Here is a 7,352-nt window from a genome sequence, read left to right as displayed (position 1 = left end):
GATAAACATAAAAGCGTGATAGTTACAGACAAACAGATAGATAGAGACATATAGAGACTCAGACAGAAAGATAGAGAAATGAGTATAGACAGATAGAAAGACAGACAGAAAGAGAACCAAGTAGACAGGTACATATAGATAGACAGATAGATAGATAGACAGACAGAAGATTATATCGAATGTTGTATAAGAAAGAAAGCATGAGAGAGAGAGAGAGAGAGAGAGAGAGAGAGAGAGAGAGAGAGAGAGAGAGAGAGAGAGAGAGAGAGAGAATCAGAAGCAGAATGCTTTATTCCATTAAAGTACAATGTACAATGGCTTTTCTCTTAATTACTAAATACTTTACATGTAGTATAGATATCATATATAAGACTTTCTTTAACTAATCTTTTATCTTAATTACTAAATATTTACACGGGATATCATATATAGGAACTTACTATATATAATACATATGTTTTTTTTTTTTTTTTTTTTTTTTTACGTCGCTGCCTATAGCGCCGGTAGGCTTTTTCCCGGTGGGGCCTGATGGTCGGCCCAAGGCTTCTTCCCGGTGGGTCCTGATGGTCGGCCCAGCCCGTTCTGGCGCAGGCGAGTGTTTATAGTGGCGCCATCTTTCATTGGCTCATGCTGCCCTCCCGGAGCTCATCTTTAATCCTAGAATCTAGAGTCCGGGTTGATAGGTGGTCTTCTGGACAGCATGTGGGTAGTTTTAAGCCACTCGGCGGCGGCTGAAAAATCCCAGCTTGGTGGCACCGGGCGGGGATTGAACTCGCGTCCTCCTGAACGCGGTGGTGTTACTCTGTCGATTCAGCCACCGCCTCCCCATGTACTAGATAAGTGTATATTATGTCCTTCACGCGTTCTTTAGCAAAAGCCTCCTTGAAGAGCGTGAATAGTTAGGGCTTTCTTGAAGCTCGTGAGTGACGGGAGTTCTTTTATATTAGGGGGGAGCTTGTTCCATGCTCTTGGTCCACTTACTAATAGTGACCGCGCACCATTGTCTGTTCTCACTCTAGGGATAAATAGGTCTCCGTTTTGTCTCGTTACAAGTTCGTTAATTTGTGTTACATATGGTAAGTTTAGTAGCCACTCAGGATAATATTTATGGGTCACTTTATACACCATTATGCACTGATCGAATTTCACTTTTTCTTTCATCTTTATCCACTTTAGTTCTTGTAACACAGGAGTAGCACGGTCGCGTCTTTTGTAGCCCCCAGTTAGCAACTTTGGCAGCGAAGTTTTGCAGTTTTTGCACTCGCTGCATGAGGGTCTCATTGGTGTTGCCCCATTTTTTTAGTCCGTAATTGATTAGACTTAACACTAGTGTCTTGATAACAATCACTCTGGTGTCCTTATCAAATATGTCCTTAATTCTGTTTATGAGAGAGAGAGAGAGAGAGAGAGAGAGAGAGAGAGAGAGAGAGAGAGAGAGAGAGAGAGAGAGAGAGAGAGAGAGAGAGAGAGAGAGAGAGAGAGAGAGAGAGAGAGGGGGCGTTAGGACACACGACGGACCCAGCAAGCGAGTGAAGTATATAGTATAAGAGAGAGAGAGAGAGAGAGAGAGAGAGAGAGAGAGAGAGAGAGAGAGAGAGAGAGAGAGAGAGAGAGAGAGAGAGAGAGAGAGAGAGAGAGAGAGAGAGAGAGAGAGAGAGAGAGAGATGACAATCAAAGCAAGGGTCCAAAGAGTCCTGTGGAGAGAGGTGACATCTCTCTCTCTCTCTCTCTCTCTCTCTCTCTCTCTCTCTCTCTCTCTCTCTCTCTTATACTATATACTTCACTCGCTTGCTGGGTCCGTCGTGTCCTAACGCACTTCTTCTCTTTCTTCTTCTCTCTCTCTCTTGACATCCAGTTCATATCCTGCTGGAAAAGAGAGAGAGAGAGAGAGAGAGAGAGAGAGAGAGAGAGAGAGAGAGAGAGAGAGAGAGAGAGAGAGAGAGAGAGAGAGAGAGAGAGAGAGAGAGAGAGAGAGAGAGAGAGAGAGAAAGAGAGAGAGAGAGAGAGAGAGAGAGAGCGCAAAGCAAACAGGATGAAAGAACAAACAAACATATCCACACATAAAAGATTTGAGCAAACATGAGAATGGAAAAAATAACGACAGACAGACAGGCAGAGAGGCAGACAGACAGACAGACGGACAGACAGACAGACAGACAGGGAATGTATCTCAATTTTGTTTTGCAATTCGTGCGGGTCGTAAAGGTGGATTTGAAGATATAGGAAAAAGGAAGGAAGGAGGGAGGGAAGAAAGAAAGAATGAAAGAAAGAAAGGAAGGAAGGAAGGAAGGAAGGAAGGAGAAGGAGGGGAGGATGAAAAGGAGTGGTGGGAAGAAAAGGAAGAAAAGATGTGATGGAAGAAAAGAAGTGAAGAAGAAAGAAAGAAAAATTATGAAGGAGGAAAGGGAAAAGAGGAAGAAAGGAAGGAAAGGAAAGAGGGAGGAAGGGAAGGAAGGAAGACAGAAAGGAAGAAGGAAGACAGGAAGAAAGGAAGGAAGGAATGGAAAAAAATAAGAAAAGGAAACAAGAAAGGAAGGAAGGAATGAAAAAAAAAAAGAAAAGGAAAGAAGAAATGAAGAATATAAATGGAAGGGAAAAAGAATAGAATGGAAGGAAAGGAAGAAGGAAGGAAAAATAAGAGATACCAAGAAAAGGAAAAGAGGAAAATAAGAAAACGAAAGAGTAGGAATGGAAGGGAAGAAGAGAAGAGAAGGAAGAAAGGAAGGGAAGGGAGGAAATTAGAGAAACGGAAACAAAGAAGAAAGGAAGAGGAATAATTGAAGAAGGAAGAAAATTAAAGAAACATTACACAGAGAATGAGAGAAAAATATTAACAACTCCTCTCTCTCTCTCTCTCTGATGCAGATTCGAGGGTTTAAGCATACATTTTTTTTAGGACATTTTAAAAGGAACATGCAATGAATTTGTCCTGAGAGAGAGAGAGAGAGAGAGAGAGAGAGAGAGAGAGAGAGAGAGAGAGAGAGAGAGAGAGAGAGAGAGAGAGAGAGAGAGAGAGAGAGAGAGAGAGATGGTAGACAATCAAATAAAGCGACAGAGAGGAGTAATTTGCTTTCCCTGGTCTCTCTCTCTCTCTCTCTCTCTCTCTCTCTCTCTCTCTCTCTCTTTCTCTCTCTCTCTTTTATTTTCTTATTCTCTTTACGGCTTTCTCCTTTTATCTCTATCCCTCACCCCTCCTCCTCCTCCTCCTCCTCCTCCTCCTCCTCCTCCTCCTCCTCCTCTTCCTCTCCTTCCTCCTCCTCTTCCTTCTTCTTTTATACAGATTAACTCTTTCAAAAACAGCAACACCAGTGCAGCGTTTGATCTGTGTACATGTGTGTGTGTGTGTGTGTGTGTGTGTGTGTGTGTGTGTGTGTGTGTGTGTGTGTGTGTGTGTGTGTGTGTGTGTGTGTGTGTGTGTGTGTGTGTGTGTGTGTGCATGTGTGTGTGTGTGTGTGTGTGTGTGTGTGTGTGTGTGTGTGTGTGTGTGTGTGTGTGTGTGAGCCTTGAGGGACCTAAGGAACGTTGGCAAAGAGTAAACGTTGATGGAAAAACGTTCTGAGCGGAGGAATGGCGTGGGAAGATCAGAGGGAAGAAGAAGAGGAAAAGGAGGAGGAGGAGGAACGAACGGAAGTTATAGGATAGGAGGAAGAAATACATAAGAACATAAGAACGTAAGGAGTTTGCAAGAGGTCGGTGGACTGTACAAGGCAGCTCCTGTGATTCTAAGCTCCTGTGAACCAAACCCCACCTAACATCACTCTTCATGAATTTATTTAATATATTTTTGAACGTGACTACCGTATTAGCACTCATCACATGACTGCTCAGCCTGTTCCACTCATTTACTAATCTGTTAGTAAACCAATTTTTGCCTATGTCCCTGTTGAAGCTGAACTCGTCCAGTTGAAACCCATTACTACGTGTCCTACCCGGTTCTCTTACCATCAGAGCCTTATTAATACCCCCTTTATTAAAGCCCTTTATCCATTTATAAACTTCGAGTAAGTCACCTCGCACCTCTCTCCTTTCTAGAAAATGCAAGTTCAATTGTTTGTCTTTCCTCGTATGGCAAGTTTCTTAACCCGTGAATCATCTTAGTCATCCTCCTCTGCACCGACTCTAACATTTTGATATCCATTCTGTGGTAAGGTGACCAGAACTGAACCGCATAATCAAGATGAGGTCTAACTACTGCTAAATATAGCTTGAGGATGACTTCGGCGCTTCTGTTGCATACGTCTCCTTGAAATGAATCCCAGTATCCTGTTTATCGATTTCTAGCTTGAATGCATTGTGCCATTGGACGGAGATTAGACCTCACTAAGACCCTTAAATCCCTCTCGCACCCAGACCTGCTTACGGGAGCATCATTTAAGCAATAGTTATGTGAGGGGTTGTTCCTCCCTACACCCAGAATACTGCACTTTACGACATTGAACTCCATCTGCCATTTCCCCGCCCAGTCATACAATATATTTAGTTCATCCTGGAGAATACTAGCGTCCTGATCCGACTCAATTACTCTGCCGATCTTGGTAAAATCAGTAAACTTACTGACATCACTACTAATTCCTGTATTTAAGTCACTGATTTAAATAATACCAGCAGTGGACCCAATACCAAACCTTGTGGGACCCCACTCGTAACACAGCCCAAGTCAGAACTTTCACCATTGATTTGCAGTCTTTGCTTTCTATTGCTAAGCCACGCCCTGACCCAGTTCAAAACTTGACCTTCTACTCCGTGAGCCTGTAATTTAAGCAACAGTCCGTGGTGAGGAACTTTGTCAAACGTTTTACTGAAATCATGATGATGAAAATGAAAATAACATGTGACAGTGATAATAATCATACTACTACTACTACTACTACTACTACCACCACCATTACTACTACCTGGCGATTCGGAAATACGACAAAAAGAAGAAAAAAAAGATGTTGAAACGAAAAAGAAGAAAGAAATTGCAACAAAGAAAATAAATAAAGAAAACATAAGTGTTCCAATTGGTTTCTGTGCAATACTTGTCTTCTTCAGGTTGACAAAAAAGGAAGAGAATAAGAAAGAAAGAAAAAAAAACCTGCGTGATTAAATTCCATCCAATATGATGAAGAGAGAGAATTCGAGATGCTTGGAAGAGGAATAAAACACATGATCCTCATACTCCTCCTCCTCGATCTTCAATTTTCTCCTCTTAGTTTTTTTTAGCAATTAATATCGTTTTTTTTCTCTTTTCTTCAACGAGAGAGAGAGAGAGAGAGAGAGAGAGAGAGAGAGAGAGAGAGAGAGAGAGAGAGAGAGAGAGAGAGAGAGAGAGAGAGAGAGAGAGAGAGAGAGAGAGAGAGAGAGAGAGAGAGAGAGAGAGAGATAAGATAGATTGATAGACAGATAGACAGAGGAATTGATAGATAGATTGATGGACAGATAGAAATAAAAAAGAAAGAAAGAAAGAAAGGAAGGAAGGAAGGAAGGAAGGAAGGAGATAAACACAGTAGGAAAGGAAACAAAAGATATGGGAGAAAAAGGAATAATTAAACGAATGAACAAGAAACAGAAAAAGAAAGAAAAAAAGAGAAAGAAGGAAAGCGAAAGAGAGCAAAAAAGCAACACCGAAAGAAAGAAGAAAACGAAGAGAGAGAGAGAGAGAGAGAGAGAGAGAGAGAGAGAGAGAGAGAGAGAGAGAGAGAGAGAGAGAGAGAGAGAGAGAGAGAGAGAGAGAGAGAGAGAGAGAGAGAGAGAGAGAGAGAGAGATAGAGAGAGAGAGAGAGAGAGAGAGAGAGAGAGAGAGAGAGAGAGAGAGAGAGAGAGAGCGCAGGAAAGTGAGACCCCTACCGCCACCACCACCACCACAAAGAAAAGAAAATGAAAGAAAGAAAAGGAAGAGAGAGAGAGAGAGAGAGAGAGAGAGAGAGAGAGAGAGAGAGAGAGAGAGAGAGAGAGAGAGAGAGAGAGAGAGAGAGAGAGAGAGAGAGAGAGAGAACCACCACCCCCAAAAACAAAATAAAATCAAAAAAAAGAAACAAAATCAGACAGAGACAGAGCGCGCGGGAAAGGGCCCCCCCCCCCCCCCTCACCACCATCAGCACCAAGAAAATAAAACGAAAGAAAAAAAGGAAAGAAATGAGAGAGAGAGAGAGAGAGAGAGAGAGAGAGAGAGAGAGAGAGAGAGAGAGAGAGAGAGAGAGAGAGAGAGAGAGAGAGAGAGAGAGAGAGAGAGAGAGAGAGAGAGAGAGAGAGAGAGAGAGAGAGAGAGAGAGAGAGAGAGAGAGAGAGAGAGAGAGAGAGAGAGAGAGAGAGTACCCCCCGTCCCTTCAAAACCACCACCACCACCAACACCTCAAAGAAAAGATAATGAAAGAAAGAAAAGGAAAGAAAATGAGAGAGAAAGAGAGCGGGAAAGTACCCCCCCCCCCTCCCCACACCAGCACCACCACCACAGAATGACACACGGCCTCAATCAATTGGTGGTCGGGAAAGCGGTGGAAACTTGAACCGTATATTCGCATTCAGCCGCGATTTACACCTTCCCCTCGTGGACCAACGGGCGTGAAGGATCCCAGTGACGTCATAACCTTCGGCAGCCAATCAGGAAGGAGGAAAGGCTATTGCGTCACTATATTTTGGAAGGGAGGGAAAAGGAGTTTGTGTGTGTGGGGTGTTTGTGTGTGTGTGTGTGTGTGTGTGTGTGTGTGTGTGTGTGTGTGTGTGTGTGTTCTTCCTTAATTTCATGCATTCTTTCTTTTTCTTCTCTCTCTCTCTTACTCTCTCCCTCTTCATGCCCAATATATATCTTTTTCCTTCCTCATTCTCCACTCATCTAATTTCCTTCCTCCTCCTCCTCCTCCTCCTCCTCCTCCCATCTGTCCGCCTCACCTGCGTAGAGTAATTAGGGTCAGGTGAGAGCGAGTCAGGTGTATTTTTCCAGGTGTGAATACGAGACAATCACACCTTAATTATCTTTGCACAGCTTAATTACGCCAGCTGTTAGTGGGCTTACCTTACCTGTCTGTCTGTCTGTCCGTCTGTTTGTCTGGCTGTCTGTTTGTTTGTGTTGTTAAATGTTGTTTTGTACTAGTTCTGTTGCTTTATCTTTTTTTCTTTCTTTTCTTTCTTTCTTTCTTTCTTTCTTTCTTTCTTTCTTTCTCTCATTATTTCCCCCCTCTCTCTCTCTCTCTCTCTCTCTCTCTCTCTCTCTCTCTGTAATCGGGGTTGTGTTAGAGAGAGGAAGAGGTGGGGGGTGAGGAAGAAGAGGAGGAGAGAGAGAGAATAAGAAATGAGAGAAGGGAATTCAAGGACTTAGACAAAGAAGAGATAGAGAAGAAGAGAGAGAAAGATGAGTAAGATAAAAGCGAGTA

The sequence above is a fragment of the Eriocheir sinensis genome, chromosome 7, assembly GCF_024679095.1.
Source record: "Eriocheir sinensis breed Jianghai 21 chromosome 7, ASM2467909v1, whole genome shotgun sequence".
NCBI classification, from domain to species: domain Eukaryota; kingdom Metazoa; phylum Arthropoda; class Malacostraca; order Decapoda; family Varunidae; genus Eriocheir; species Eriocheir sinensis.
The sequence above is the reverse complement of the archived record's forward strand: the minus strand, read 5'-3'. Positions refer to the sequence as shown.